Source organism: Gallus gallus, chromosome 11, assembly GCF_016699485.2.
Source record: "Gallus gallus isolate bGalGal1 chromosome 11, bGalGal1.mat.broiler.GRCg7b, whole genome shotgun sequence".
Taxonomy (NCBI): Eukaryota; Metazoa; Chordata; class Aves; order Galliformes; family Phasianidae; genus Gallus; species Gallus gallus.
The window spans coordinates 8,961,456-8,978,137 of record NC_052542.1 but is presented as its reverse complement, the minus strand read 5'-3'; the positions used below and the strand labels follow the sequence as shown (position 1 = coordinate 8,978,137).

The window sequence follows — 16,682 nt, the reverse complement described above, 5'->3', positions numbered from 1 at the left end:
AAAATCTCCATTATAGATTAATTAATGACTTTGATGTTTGTGGCTTATAGTCAGTTGAAAATAAGAATGTGTTAGTGTTCAGTCATATAATAATTACTTTAGAAATCACTTCTACATTTGCAATTTCAATGAAATGCTTAAAATATAATACTAGACAATATAGGATAGATCCATTACACACTTCTGAGGTACTGCAGGAGAGAGAGTTGATAGCACTTGACTGAAAAGGATAATATTTTTTCTAATGCGGCATTTTATTTCAAGTATTTAGTATTTTGGGACTTTCCTTGTTGTCACTGAGCTTGTTCTCCGGCTATATGCTAATGTTTCCTTTCATGCTTTGCTGATGTCCAGTTTACTACCTAGAAATAGCCGATTGAGAAAAGCATATTTGTACTTTGTAAAATACCCATCTTGTATCATTTCTTTTAGAGAGCAGACATTTCCTTTTCCCATAAGGTCTAAAGATCTGTAAGTTGACATAATTCTGCACAAATCACTGCGGTAGTGTAACTTAGACTGTCCAAATTCCCCCTGGACTGTGGCCTCTGTAACTGTGCCATCACTCACTTAACTTCACCTCATCTTTAAATAAGTTTAACCAGAAGGGACTTGTTCAACTCACCACTCTTGAGTAACGTGAATTATTTATATGATCTTCATATGTGTTCGTTAAGCTCTATACAGTAAGCCTAAGTGTAACTGTTTATTCTGTTCATCCATAAGTGTGTTACTCCAAGCTTTGAACTCAGGCTAACCACAACAAAAATCTCTCTTTTTTGCTGTTCTCTGATGGAAATCAACATCATTTTTTCATGTTATACAATGGCAGCACTGTTGTCTCAGACTGGCACATTACTACAGGAATGCACAGAGACACTTCACGTGTTCTGTGCTAGTGTGTTGCCACTCTCCAAACCACCTTTCATACTGCTTCTCAGAACTGAATGTACAGGAAGCAATGTGCTACCATGTTGTATGGCATAAACATGCCACTGCAATGGCTGCTGGGGACGTAATGGTTGCAACAGTCCTTTGTTATCAATTCTCTACTTTGTCTGAGGAGTATTAAGTGCTCTTTTTGGAGCAGTATTAAGCACTGATGAACATGATTTCTTTAGAACTGTAAAGCACCTCTGTAAAAAACGGAACCAAACAAATGCACTGTTTGAAATGAAGTACTAAAATGTATTCCTCCAAAGAAGACCAAGTAGTGGAAATTGCATTTTAAGTGCAATAATGGAAGTGCAATAGGTTTGCAGATGATGCTAGAGAACTCATCACTGTCCATTCAGAGGCAACATTTCGGGTTTGTAATCATAAAACAGTTGCATTAATATTCATTTGAAATCTTTAAAACGGGATGTGAGCAATTATTTTTCTAAAATACACCATAAGCTTTGGTTTTCTTTAGCACATACAATATACTTCTGCTTTCTATTTGAAATTTGTCCAGAACAGCAGTGTTTATACCTGTCCTGTTAGAAGTAGTGCCAAAGGGACCTCAAGTACTTGAGTCCTGCTCCATTCTTAGGTTCGTTTTCCTCAAACATAAGCTATTTTAACACCTCTGTAGGTCATAGGATGAATAGAGTCCACCAAATCAAACGTTTTACCTCTTTCATTGTGAAGTGTGCTCAGGTTAGAACTTGCTTAATTTATGAGCTGTGAGGCAGTCATGAAACTGTAAGGATATGCATGTTGTCAGAGCTGGTTTAATTTTTCAGAAATAAGAGGATTTCCTTCTTTTTGTTTTGATTTGTTTCATTTTTGTTTGTTTATTTGTTTCAGAACTAAGAGCATTTCATTCTGATTTTTGTTTGTTTTACCAGAGCTAAGAAAATATTATTTTTCCTCCCTCCTGTTTTCTCTGGATTGCTTGTACCTCTTCATATACACTGAGTTTTCTCCTTGGCAAAAAAAGCTACACATTTTCCAAGGTTTTCTGCTCTTCTGAACTGGAACATGTTGTTGTGTGCTGCTAAGAGCACCTAGCTTTGGAGGATCTGCAAAAGACTAGGTATTTCATGCATTCCTTCTGGAGGTCTATTTCTGATGGTCCGTTAAAATCAATTCAAAACTCTCCCAAATTATAACAGGACAGGTTCGTGTCTACTTTCAATAAGGCTTTGTTCTGCCTCAGGGATTTTACTTGTATCTTATGATATAATGGAGTAGAGGAGAAGCAGGCAATAGTCATTTTAATCCCTAACTATCTTTTGTTCAAATGAAAGTTGTGAAGTGATTGATTGAAAGGGAAGAGATGTGAATATGGTGTTGCTAAAGGAAGCACTCTGCACTGAGGAGCTCTGGCTGAGAAGTTCCCTGAGCTCCACCTCTATTGCCATTTTTCAAATGCTTTGGGATTTGATATGGGGCCAAAAGCCAGTGTGTTTTGAATGGTGGCCTTCCTCTGTTCACAAAGCTATGGTATATTGCAGGAAGTATGGATCCAATTGGGCCTCCTACCTTTTCAGGCTCTAGCAGTAATTAAGAGTATTACTTGTAATTTTAAATGCAGCAGGGTAATTATTTCTCATTAACAGAGTGTATCTTTTAGTTTCTTGAGGGTCATTTTAGAAATAATCAGAATGATATTGCAATTTAAGAAACATGTCAATATTTTTCTTGGTTAAGCTTTTTAAACAAATCTTTTCATAGATAGCAACTGTTGGTTGTGTACACCATTGCCAGGTTTGGGTCTAAAACATAAAATCAGAAAGGTTGCATTAAGGATGGACACTACATTGAGATTGAAGTTGACATTGTTTTTGCACAGATCTAAAAGTACTGGGCTTTTATTGCTTAAAAAGAAATTAGTTTCTGAAGGTACTCAACTGAAAACAACAGATCAGCCTAACTGTGCTCCTCAAGACTCAGTTCTGCAGCCCACAGCTTAGAGTCAAGAGTGGGAAACTGAGAGCAACAACATTCTCATTGCTTTTTGTATCTGGGTCATCTTAATTGATCCCAGCAGACTTAACCATTGCTGGGCTACCTAAATCAACCCACCTACATCGTCACCTGGAGGAACTTGCCTCTTTCCTAGCAGCTGAGGCAATGCCTTTGGGGAAGAAAAGGTTTCCTCTGTTACTCTAGGGAAGATTTTTAACCTCTTCATTGCCATAAACATTGCTGGGGTAGTCACCATCAGGAACAAATGACAAACCAAGACTTGCACCTCCCATAATACCATATGTTCTTTTATAGTCCTAGAAAGGAAGTTGTGTACTCTACAGCTGGAATACATACTTTCAATATATATTCAATTGATTGTCTTACTACTTCATGCATTTAGCTGAGTCCTTAATATCTTTCTGAAAAACTTGGCCAGTAAGAGCATTAACTACAATGCCTTTAAAATACACTCAATTTTAAAATATAGACAGCTGGTCTAAACCTGTGCTAAAACAGACAAAAATCACTCTTAATCTGAATAGTAAATATTGAGGTTAGAAAAATGTTTTTCTTGGTTACTCTAAAGCTTATTATGTATTTCTAGGTAGAATAGAACACTGCAAAAAATCCTAGAGCTGTTTAGTAAATATGGCATTTTGTTGCAACATTTTAGCTGAATATCTAAAATGAGGAAGCATTAAAATGTCTTTTAGAAAGATCACTGGTGTACAGTTTTTACTTTCAGGTCTGGATGTGCTTTTAGTGTGTCTTGCATGTCACGTAATGTCCACTTTCCACTATAACCAGTGTTGCTCTTTTTTAAAATTTTGCTTTTATACCAATGTTTCAGGTGTTTCCTGTTCTCCAGAACACACCTATACAAGCTGTCCAAGTGGCCTGTACAGTTCAAGGGAGTGTTGCCAGCAATAGAGTTTTAATGCATACATATACAACTTCAAGGGTGTGCATTCTTCTGCTTCCCACAGCTGCGCAGCTCACATGTGAGTCATTTACAGTCACCTAGTTAAGATGAAAAAAATTTTAATATTGTTCTTATCAGTTACACTGATGCTAAGAACAGGCCTTGGGATTTCTCAGAGGGAGGTACCCGTGTTTATGTTGTTTCTGCCTCCAGATAAGCTTCAGCATTTTTGTGTAGATAAGCTTTAACTTCTTTGTGTTTTTGAAGACTATGTAGTATAGTGAGCTTGGTTTTATACTACTGCAGTTCAGGCAGCAATCCTGTTAAAAAGATGAAAGGCAGAAACAATCACAGCTCTTGAGTCATCATAGCTTTTAAGTGGGATGTAGCAACCTTCTTGCTTCACCAGGATGACTGCTCAGAGTCAGTAAAAGATTTTGGGAGAAATGCATAGTGGAAGCCTATCCCAACCTACAGAAAGCACTGTGAAGCTCACTGCCTGCCACACTTAGTGTATGAGTGGTTACTGAAACTGAAAACTGAAACAATTTCTTGCCTGATCCATTGACCCCCCAGAAAACAGTGAATTTTGATGGCATTAGAAAGCTGAGAACTGATTGCATATGACAAATCTCTTGAAAGTAAAATAAACAGTGGAATACAATTGGAGATTTGGTGGGGAATTCTAAAGTAAGTGAAACGAATGCTTGTAGCTGCTAAGACTTAACAATTCAACCTCATTTCCCCCCAAAAAAGAAAATAATGGTCAAAAAAAATTATATTGGTAGCAAAATAAGGAAAGTAGTGAGAGACGATTACCTGTGGGAACCATGCATTTAAGACCTGATCTTAAGAAAGGAAATAAAAGCTTCACTTGAGACTTACTGTTCAGTAGCAGACCTGCGTTATTACATCAAGCAACTGGTACAGTTGGTTTAGTTTGTTTATGTCATAACGAATTATGTTTGTAAAGCTGATTAGGAGGGAGCATTATAGATGGTAGTCTGTTCTAGCAAATGTCATCAGAACCTGTTTATGGTTCTGAAATCTCTAGAGCTCAATGAGAAAAACAGAGGTTAGTTCAAAGCCTTTAATGGAAGCATGTTCATGATAACTGCACCCACCATGGAACAACAAGCTCTTCTTGCTTGCTTGTTCTATTCCAGCGTTCACCAGTGGTATAGTTCCTTGAAGCTGTTCATACAAGTCATATCCACACTAACATTGGGAATAGGTGCCAACCTGCAAATAGTGCACAAAGACTGCTTGCCCTACTTCACTTATAAGCAGTTTGCTTAGAAAGATTCTATATTTTATTCCAGATTTAACTTTCCAGACGATTTTAAATTTCTCCTTCTTTTAAATGCATTTAAAATATCCTTCTAGAAATTATCTGGTACTGCTGATATTTCATTCTACTGAGCTATTGTTTTCATTTTGACTTGTCTTTTCCTTTCTTTTGAAATAAGACTTAGACTAAATACCAAAATTCGTTCACTGCATATAATGGCTGAGTGCACTAAAATATAAAAACCTTGATTTAAGTATTTTTGTATTCAAAGATCATAGGCAAGTGTTCATTTGAAGGTTCAGTGGCATTTTGAAATGAGAACATCATATATAAAGATGTCAGAGATGGAGCCTCCCACAGTGAGGTTGAAAGCAAAAGAAGAACAGAATGAATAGAAGAGTTTCTAGGTTCCAAGGAATTTTAACATCTCATTACTTTAGATTACCCTACATATAATTTTCAAATATTTTGTATTATAGACTTTGAATGTATTGGTTAAAATTACTTCATGCCTGACATCAATTTAGTCTTATTCATTATCTCCCTTAAATAAAACCTTAAAAATAGCTGGTTTCAGTAAGTGAGCAATTTTCTGATAGATGTAAATTCTTCAACATTTCCAGAGAGATCTTGCTGTAAATGAAAACAGAAAGACTAGGAGGTAGCCATCCCTCAGCCTTCCTTCAGCAATCTCAATATATGCATTTAAGTTACTTTATCAAACAACGATAATGGTATTATTATTTGGTATAGTCAGTGCTTTGATCGGTGTTCCTATGTCTTTGGTAATCTAAAACACTGTGTGATACAACTGTGGTCACTTGAAGTGGTACTGGATTTTGAGCACAGGTGGACATATCTCTATTTGCTCTAGCTGAGCCACTCCAGTAGTGAAATTGAGGTAATCAGTGACATCGTCAGTCACATCTCTTCTTAAATCTGTGCCAGTCTCCATCCCTTACTTCTGTGGCACAGCTCTAATCTGGCAGTAAACAAATGAGATGTCAAAAGAATATCTTATGCATTTTCTTTCTTATCTCAAGTTTTTAAAACATCACATTAGAATATTTACCACAGGCTTTGTACCCTACTCAGTGTTTCAAGATGAAAATATTTGTGCTCTTTAAAAATTAGAATGTAACTTCCAAGTCTTCTAGATATCTAAATGAAGGAAATATGTTCCAAAATCTAAAATCATAGAGCCAGTTTTCATGTAGTCACATATCCACAACACCTATTGAAAATACCAAATGTATAAACGTATGTATTTATTTAAGAGAAACACATCTGTCATTTACTATGAAACACTTTGTATTTGAAAGAGCTTAAAAAATAACTAATTGAACTCACATCTGCATTCCTTCTGACATTGGAATTAAATATTCCAGTTGTTCTGTATTTGGGGTTGTTTCCTATTGCTTGAGAGAAACACTGTGTTCTGGATACACCAAAACATCACTCCATGTCCGTTGCAAGGGACTGACTGATGCTGAATGGAAGAGCAAAAAGGAGGAAGAAGGAAGGACGCCACAGAGGACAGAACTACCTTCCGCTTTCTTTCATGTCTGCTGGGAAAAAAATGAGACGATATCCTGGGAAAGATATCAGACAGATTTTACTTCTGTTAATATGATGAAGCACTGGAAGAAGCTCCTTAGGAATTATTTACATCATCTTGTCCCAAGGAGACTTTAAGAACGGGTTCAATAGTGTCTGTCTTAGTGAGTAATAGAGGTGCGATTCTCCCACAGTGCAGATGGCTGGATAGGGAGCAGGTTGTTAGAAATAATGGTCCTTTTGACACAGTGAGAAATTCGGTGTGTGGTGATAGATGAGACATTTTGAGACTTGATATTAATCAGTCAGTTCACAAATATTTGGGAAGCCTTGCTCTGGAAGGTCCCTTCAACTCACCATTTTTGCCATGTATTGATACCTGCCTGGGTTGCATGGCAGCCCACCAGTGTGCCAGGCCTGAGCATGCTCACCAATGAATGCAGAGATGGGAGAGATGGGAATGTGAAGAAAATAGCTGAGGGAAGAGAAGGAATGAACTATATAAGAGGAAACTCACTGAAAAAGTCTGACAGCCAAGGGAAAAAGAAGTCAGATGCCAAGGAAAGAGAGAAATACAATCTGAAACAGTGAGAGTGGACTGAAATTGCTTGTGAGCTGTAAAGTCTCAGAGAGTCCCAGGAAAAGCCTTGGTACCTGAGAGCCGAGACAGTGGCTCACAGCAGCACCAACCTAAGGTAAGAAAGCAACCTTTCCAAAGCAGTAATGTTCCAAAACCTTCTCCCATCTTGTACGGCACTTTATTCCTCATCCTCTTCTACCAGCTTCTGAGCAGTTTTGCTTGCTTATTATAGGCAGAGTTACCAGTGCTTACAATTTAATTGTGAACTTTGAGGTACTTGGCACTTTATGTAAAGCCTCAGCTCCTGCAAATGCAAAAGGATTTTTTTTTTTTTTAATGAGAACAAAACTTTCTGGTTCTCATGATTGTGTAGGAAATCTTCCAAGTGTGATCCCAAAAATATACGTTAAGATGTAATCCTTCAACATTCAGAAGTCATCGTGAGAGCATAAGGAACCAAAACGTGCTGGGGATTTCTGTTTCTTATTTCTCATATTTTGTTGGGTTTTTTTCCCTAGTTTTGTAGTTATTGTGCTAATGTTCAGGATTTTGTAAAGTCCAGCTGATGGTCTGTTCAAAGGTTGGCATGGTGCATGTATAGAATAAAGGTTTTAATGACATTCTGACTACAGCTTCCTGTTAGGTACTTCACACACACACACACACAAAAAAGACATATTTGACATTTGAAAATCTTTGGCTGATTTCAGAAATGGAAAACACACAGATTTGTGCAGGAGTGTGAAAATGAGTAACAGAATCATCAGCCTCAGTTGTGCTTTTATACTGGTTCTAACAACAATTCCCTTCATTCTCTCTTTCTGCTCAAACTTACCTTTGCCACCAGGCACAAGACTGAAAACGATTCCTGTTTTGGAGAGGGCAGGAACACAACGTGGGTTTTCAGATTTCCTTTAAGCAGGTTCCTTCCTGGCCCTTTTCCTTCTGAAGATAACTTTGAAAATCTTTACTAAAACCAATCAAGAAGGTTGAAAGCTTGCCTCAGATTTTTCTCCCCTAAAGCTTATTCAGAATTATACAGCAGCCTCCCAGGATTGGGCTTTGGGGTCTGCAGGCTGCTCGAATCGAAGGCCAAATCCTCAGAGGTTCCAAGCAGCCTCAGCTTCAGATTTGGCTCCTTGTTAGCAGTGGCTCCCAGCAATGTCTGGAGCTCCTATAGGGATCAGGACTTAGTGGCTTTTGCAGCTCCCAGCAGGCATTTGTTTGGGGGTGATGAATTTTTATACTGAAGTTTCTATTGCAGTAGGATGCTTTCAGCAGACTGCCTGGTCTGCGAGAGCTGGGATCCTTTATGTATTGCTGAAATCCTTTACATGCAGCCAGATGTTGCAAAGAATCAGGGTCTTACACAGCTAGATAGAGCAGCCTGATTCTGTTCTCCATCTCGGTGTTGCTCTTGATTCTCTTGCTTTGGAAGGGAAAGTTTTTTAGGAACCCTGGGCCTGAAACGTTTCCCAGTCTCAGGCCCTCTCCCAGCAGTGAGCACGGCCGACTCGGAGTGGTCGGCTGCCAGATCCCCAGATCCAGCAGCCCTCCTCCCCCAGCGCCGTCCTTGTCACAATCACCTCTCGAAATGCTTTATTCATTACGTTTTCATTGTCTTGAATTTATGCACTGCAGAAAGTGGGCTCCTAACATTATGAATGTTGCTTTCAGTCTGCTTGGCATGTCATTTTGCTGCCACAGACAGAAATTTCCCTCAGACATTTTCTGCTGGAAACTGGATTCCAGTTGCTGTTTTCTGTTCCAGGCCATAGAAATATTCACTATTTCGTATTTCTGCATAAATTGAGTTCTATAAATGATTGCTAAAGAGAAAGAAAATACACTGTGACACAGAGAGCCACGATAAAGCTGTGATGTCAAATTCTGAATCACACAGTGGTAAGAACTGGTGGTACCTGGTGAGATCAATCATTATCCAATGTATGTAAGGGGGGTTGGTGAAGCAACATGCTACTTGCTATCTAGAAGCTTCCGTAAGCTACACCTACATATAGCTTGTGTGGGTGTAGGCAGCACCAGTGACTGCAATTCAAGTGTAATTAAAACCAAATTTCCTAAGAAAGCCTCTTTCTGAAAAATTATATCCTACTAATGCAAAATCAAAAGTGTTCTGAATAGTAATATAGATATACTGCACATTGGCTTTACGTAAGGATTTTGATGAACATACCTCGAAGTTTTCTGAGCTGTGTCATTAACTCTGTTTTACAGATGAGAGCACGAAGCTGAAGCGAGCGGCCTGGGCTGGTGCTGCAGGTAAGTGGCAGAGCTCACTCAGTGAACTGTAGGCAGAACTCTTGTCTCCCTTGTGCTTACCTTAGAAGTCTTCAAACAGTGAAATGAAAGAGAAGGGGACATGAGAGGAAATGAAACCATATAAAGATAACTAGTCAGCCATCTCTTCCTTCTCAAAATCACAAAATAAAAGTTTCATTCAATCTCAACAAACCCAGATGTCACCAATTAAGAGCAGAAGTAGGAACAGGCAATTCATGCCTTTTGTTGTTGTTTTTCTTTTTTAATATAGTTTTTCTATTGAAGCCATACACATACATGTTGCACAGATCAGCTTAATATTGCACGTTTCCAACTTTTAGTCTTTCTTTTGTGATAACACCCTGTTCTGTGTTTGCTAAACAAAAGCTTAAATGCAAATAAAATTCAGAATACCAAACAACTCTCCAACGCTACGAAACTGAACAAACCAGCAAATCCTATCCTATATCACCATTTCCATTAATAGTGCTGTACATAAAGAAATAAACAAGCTGAGAAGAATTTCCACTTTTCCAACTAATTCTTGACACTCTAGTGTTTTACTCTTTTCAAAATACCAGGAGAGAATTAGGCCAATTTTTGTGTAAAATGTTCATATGCCCATTTCATTTACCTCCTTGCAAATCTGAGTGCTCTGCTTAGTAGAAAAGTGGAATATGTAGGGATTTTCAAGCTGTACACCTTTGTCTGAACAGAGCCAGGCTTGAATGCTAAAAGCAACTTAAAATGTCACAGTGTTGACTACAGCAGTGCATAATTTGTAGGGTTGGGTCGTGGAGTGGAAACGGGATGCTTGATGTAAGCATGTAGGCTGCAGTAGGCAAATGGGAAGGGAAGATGCTCTATGGGATAACAGAACCCCTGGGTATGTGAAGTCACCTGGGGCAACCTGAGCTGAGCCAGCAGGGCTCTGAGGGACAGGTAGCAATGTGCAGCGTTCCAAAGGAAAATGAATGTGGTTCATGTATGTTTTTTTCTGTTAAATTTGTCCCATCTCATAGCAGAACCACGAGGCTTTGAGCTGGGGAGAGTCAGTCCCTCTTCACAGCAACAGCTTGAAACTTAGGTTGGATCTAGTTTGTTGTGAAACTTAGGCTTCAAAACTGGTTATCTTACAGCAGCATAGATCCTATTGAGCTCCATTAGAGTAAATCATGTAAATCTGGTCTTGGAGTGAGTAGAAGAGTTTCTGACATCCGAACATAATGAAACACACACACCACATGTGTGTGCTGGCATTACACTTCCATTCACAGATTTTACCCCTGGTTTTATGGCAGTGTTCATTCAGGTTCATCCCTCCTTAAAAATAAATAAAACCTGGGACCTATATTTGCATCAAAGTCATGTGAAACTCATGAGTTTGTCACGAGTCCAGAGGAAATGTGGGAGTTTCTTGTTGAGATTTTCAGTTCACTTGAACTTGAAACTCAGAATGGAACTTGGGGGTGGAGTGAGTGAACACACACAGACCCAGAAGAAAGAATATATTCAAACAAAACCTCATGAAGTTCAGCTCCCAGGGGCTTTGCAAGGAATCCTCACTCAAAAAAATGAAAACAAGTCCAAGCACATTCCTCTCTTCTGAAAGCCTGACTTAATGCTACTGGAAATCTCTCTTTCCACTATGGGCAATGCCATTTGTTAAAAAAGGAAAATGTAGGATATTTTGCTCAACAAATGTCTCTCTAACAGCCTTGAAAACAGAGGGAAAAATATGTTTTAATTAATTTATAAACAAAAAATTATTTCCTGCACTGCCAGCAAAAATGCTGTTTGCTGACAAGGTTCTGGCTTCAAACTTTATCAGCAACTGGCAGGATGAGTCCTTTTATGTAAATGAACTCATTATTATTAATTTCTGCTGGTGCTGAACGATTTATGAACTGCTTTTCGAATATGGAAAAGGGGTCCATGAATTAGAGGGGAAAAAATGTTCAAAAAGTCCTGGGTCGATAAATAACAGTACTCATTCATGAATCCCTCCTGTGGTGTCTTTTATCTTCAGTAAGGAGGAGATCAAAATGATAAAATAGGAATGTGCCAACAAAAAAGGACTGAGTGGGCAGAGACTTGTAACATTGTCCTCTCCAGGCCCTAATGGATAGGGGTGGGAGGCAGTACTGTCCTTCCTGACAGGCAGCTACGTGTTATGACTCTCCTATGGTAGGAGTGTACTCTGAGCGCAGTAGAGTCTTTTGGACACTGTAGTATATGCAACTGAATTTACATTGTGCATTTTTTTTTCATGTTTTTTCATCTGTATTTGAAGGAATCAGGATGCAACATCAAATATTGCAAGTACCAGGGGGGGACTGTGGCCACAGAGGTGTTGTTTTCTCCCTTAGGAAATTCTCCAATGTGCAAATGGTCCCAAAGAACAGACTCAAATTTATCACCAATGTAATTTCATTAAAATTACAGAATTTGTGCCCATTATTATTATTCTAGGACTCAATATTAGGGCAAGTCTATAAAAGTGAAGTAGTGGGAGTGATAAAAATCTATTCTCCAATTAGTTTTCCTTTCTACAGTTTTGATGGAAGAAGAAACTACAACTGCTCGTTGTGACTATCTGCTCTTAAATAGCATTGTTCATCCAAAAGATCTTCCAAGTCTGTGTCAGTTAAAGCTCACAACCTCCTGTGAGGTATGAACCATTGTAATAGCACGGGAGGAAAATGAAGCCAGGATAAATTTACATGCAAAGGTCCTGAAAAGAATTTGGCAGACTCAGTAGTCAACATTGAAAAATTGATGACTTTTCCTCCTGCAACCAAAAGCTAGAAGTATCTTCCAACAGATGAAAATAAAATGATGGAATAGTAGCTGTTTCTTAAACATATGCATAGTTCATATTAATGTGTTGTCAATTTTCTTTATTTTGTATTGCCACAAGATGAAATCTTACGCTTCTGTGCCTAGCAATGAAGTTTTAATCACCTCAATATACATCGTTCCACAATATATATTTTTCTGTCTACCAAAGACATAATGGCTCCTCCTTTTATGGGAAACCAGGATTTAATCCAGTAAGTCTGTGAGAATCAATATCCTTGTGAAATGACACCATGTTGAAGTTATTTTATGTTATGTTGATGGTTAGCTAATTTTGTAATGGAGACGTTTCTTCTAGAAGCAGACATAGTATAATTTAGTGGTAAAAACGTCAATCATGAGGGGTTGAACACTTATGTCAGGGCAGGAAAAGGGCAGATTTATTGATGGAAATGTATCTATATACTCCTTGCAGCACTTTGACCTGAAATATCCATTTTGGTTATAATTTTGTTTTGTGAAAATGACATCAACTGTAATCACTAATGTAAAAATGACACTGGAATGCTTTGTTCCACAGGCCTGATTTAAAAGTCTTGCTGCTGTTTGTTATAGTAACGGCTTTTCAATAGCAAGCAAATTAAGGCACTCATTTAACTGCTCCTTTTTTGTGTTTGTAGGATTTTGTAATAGATGACAACCTCAGGAAAAAAAAAAAAAACAACAGTGTTCTTTTTTCTACTATTTAAGATTGTTTAAACAATAAATATATAGCATGTTTCATAATGACATTGAAGTAACCAAGAGAAGGAGGCATGGTGCTCTGGATAATGCTATATGTGGATATATTCCTGTGTGGCTTTTCTTCCCAATGCCAGTTAACCACCCACCCAAAGCCATAACAAACAGCAATAGGAGTGGGTAGGAGAGGAGGGAGTAACATAACTCCAGAGGTTGAAAAAGAATAAGTGACAGGAAGGAGACAAAGAAAGAAAACAGTCCAAAACACCAAGGGAACATAGGAATATCTCACTTGAGACCTCAACAAAAATACAAAGTCCTCATCGATTCAGTGATTCAATGAACTTTCATAGTATTACTCCACATTTACAATGATGTAACTAAAAACAGAATGTGGTCTACCCTCAGCTTAAAGAATAGGAAAAAGTTCCTTAGGAACAATATGAATTTTATAGAGGATCTGCACTGTGATGTGAAGTACTGGTTAGTCTGTTTTCTTCTGCACTATCATTACCTATCATGACTGCCTGATTACTAATGGCTTAATTGGTCTCCGGGCTAGTATTTGAAGCTTTCATTTTAGTGTAAGGTGAATCTTGCATACTTGAAATTTTAATTTAGTATAAAAAAACGATGTTTTGCCACCTAGCACATGATCAGACTTTCCTATTTTCTTCCTTTTTGTTTACACCCTTTGCGTGATAACACATAAAGCCAGCCCCTCACTTCTGGCCAACAATAGAGATGTACAAAATTCATTATCTGCATCATAAATCTTAGCTCTCATCTGTTGTTTTTTTTTTTTTTTTTTTTCCAGGCAAATAAATGACAGTATCAGAGACCATCCAGTGTCCTCCTCCATGGTGAGTCACAATGAATTTCGTACCTAAATAGAGAAACCATTTAGAGTCCAAGTAGATTACAACTTTCCAGAAGTTAAAAATGGGAATTTGGCCTATATTTTAAGGACATGATCCACAAAGGTGTTCCTTTTGAGTGATATTAAAGGCTTTCTATAAACTTGATTCACTGGAAACAGTCCTGATAGCTGAAAGCTGCTCACTTGGGAACATAGGGCACTGCTCACCTTGTGATAGTATGGTAGCTCAATATGGCACTTGTACAATGGTGCATTGTTTAGCACAGCTGAACAGCTTGTCCAGAGGTTGCCCATCACACATCTTCATGTGAACGGGAATAAGTAGCTCTGGAGGCAGCCACTTCTCCCAAAAGTTAAGAGCATTTATGACTGTAGTAATGGGCATGGCTTTACAAACTGGAGAAGAATCAAAATTGTACTGAGACTGAAATTTAGCTTGCTTTCACATTTTGCCAATCAGATCATGCATAGTTAGTGCATTCCTCAGAGAAATGCTGACTGGCAGCAATATTGGAAGAAAATCATTCTTAAAACAAGGAAAGTGAAGCTATTGGGGTTTTATTCTATACACACATATATATTTAAAGTAGAATTTTGTTGTTTTTCCCTGGACCTAGACATTTCTGTTCTGCCCATTTGCATAGGTAATGTCTCTATTGTATTTATTCACGCTGCTCATAAAAAAGCACATCACAAAAGTGCCTGGAAAATAAAACTCCAATGAGAAGGGACCCATCAAGTTTAAATGGAGGTTTATATTGCAGCATTATGAGACAGAGGCTTGCACATTTGCAAGTCCCATGGCAGAAGGCAAAACTCTGAACAATTAAAGCAGCACAGACATCCTGCCCTAAAGGACTGTAAGTGTTTAAAAAACCAGCCATGACCTCTCTTTACTGGGCCTGTTTTTTATTTAATTTGCAGTCTTTATTAGCCAACAAAATCTTGGCTAGATCCTTAGTCGAAGTGATGAATATACAAGTATTTTGATCTACAATTTGGGGCACTTCAAACTATTCTTTACTTTATGATCATTTGTAATCAAGGTCAGAGCTCTGGCAGTAATTTAGATGTCAATTTATATATTTATAATATATAAATCCCTTTGCAATAGCCCGTGTACTGTCCTTTCTATTTTTGTTCAGGATGAGGTTGGAGTGGTCAGGCTCTCAGAAGGTTACTCCTACACATATGTGTAAGCAGCTCCATACTGAAGTTTCCCGTATGTAGTTTCCACAGTGGCACACAAAAATGGTGTATATATGTATGGCAAACAAAAACGAGTTGTTTCCATTAATTTGTTTATTGAAACATGAGCTTGGCAGAGTAGCAATACAGTAATTCATATTAGGGGAAAAAAAAAGCCCTAAAACCTTTGAAGAGGAGTCTTTGTCACCTATTAGTCTCACTTTGCCATATCCTTTTCTAACACACAAAATGTTTTCTGCTCTGTCAGATATAAACCGTTTCAGAATCATTCTCCTTTTCAAGTACAGGGAATCTCTTTCCTGCCAGAAGGGTCTTGCAAAACACAAATCTCACATGTGACCACAGTATCAGCACTCTCACCTCAAGTTCTAGGCGCGCATCTTTCTCAATATGATATCTTTCTACACCTTTCTCTCTATAGTTGTGTGTAATCGGACAAACCTGATTCTTGTACCACATATCTGCAGCTCAGTCTTTCTACTAACACAGCTCAATCACTCCTGCAAACTGCAGCAGTGAGCCTAAGTTACTTTGGCCTCAGCAGATGGGTACCTTGCCCATTCACTGACACTGCGGCAGGGATGCATTTCTAAATTTAATGTTGTACCATCTTCCTCTTCCACCACGCACCTTTCATTGTCTCTTTCCCTGGCCCTGCAGCTAAAAGCATCCTCCAGATATTTTAAGGCCCATCACAGGCTCTCCCCATCCTATCTGCTGCTGTCACATCCACTGTTACTGACAGATCCGTGTGCATCCTCCACTCACTCCGGATCTCACCACTTATTTCTTAAATTTTGAACCATGCTGTTTTCTTCTCTGCATCCACTGCTATAAAAATCAGCCAAGCTACTACAATTGCCCTTCTTCACATCCTCCCTTAAAACTCTCCTCTGCTGTGACACCTTAAAAAAATGATGGTGGTTAAGCAGCTGATGTGCTGTGACTGCATAGTGATCATAATTATCTCCAGTTACCTTGTCATTTCTGCCCCTCTCCCCATCTGTTTGCTGTCTCTTGTCTTTTGCTTAGATTAAAGACTCTTTGGGGTAGGGGCCATGCCTGTATTTCCTAGGTATTTGGATACCATCCCACAAAAGAATCTTGGGTCTGAGGCACTGCTGCAGTACACATAAATAAGAATTATTGTTTCTAAAGCAAAATCTTCTACCTTTTTTTTTTTTTTCCTATGCATAAATTATAGCCACATCCTGTAATCCATTTTTCAGGCTAAACAATTGACTTCAGTGGGAGTTGAGCCAGGGCAGAAGTTGGCCTATAGTCTTTATTCAAAACAAGCAACATAACACGTTGTTAATCACCTTAAATAGAATCGATCACGTTCAGTGATGCCATCCTACCTGCAGATAAATTAACTACCTTTCCAGAAACCTTATGACTTCTCTTGTCTACACTAGGCCAGGCTGCTTTTTAGAAACCATTGCTCTGCCAGGGATAGCAGGATTGCAGTGGCTCTCTGGCCGTGTTGATCATTTGGAGGTTGGCAGAAGGGTGGTGAATA

General features: G+C 38.4%; 1 long non-coding RNA gene across 3 annotated transcripts in view; it reads left to right on the top strand.

Annotated features, from left to right (window-relative positions):
- The window catches only part of LOC112533279, a 182,280-nt gene extending 167,276 nt beyond the window's left edge, over positions 1-15,004 (top strand). For 2 of the 3 annotated variants that reach the window (XR_005863057.1, XR_005863056.1), the window contains one exon: positions 3,749-3,898. This is a non-coding gene — a long non-coding RNA (uncharacterized LOC112533279). Of the gene's footprint in view, positions 1-3,748; positions 3,899-9,486; positions 9,532-13,888 lie in introns of those variants that run through there. The other variant, XR_005863058.1, reaches the window with a different exon arrangement.
- Positions 15,005-16,682: the final 1,678 nt, after the last annotated feature.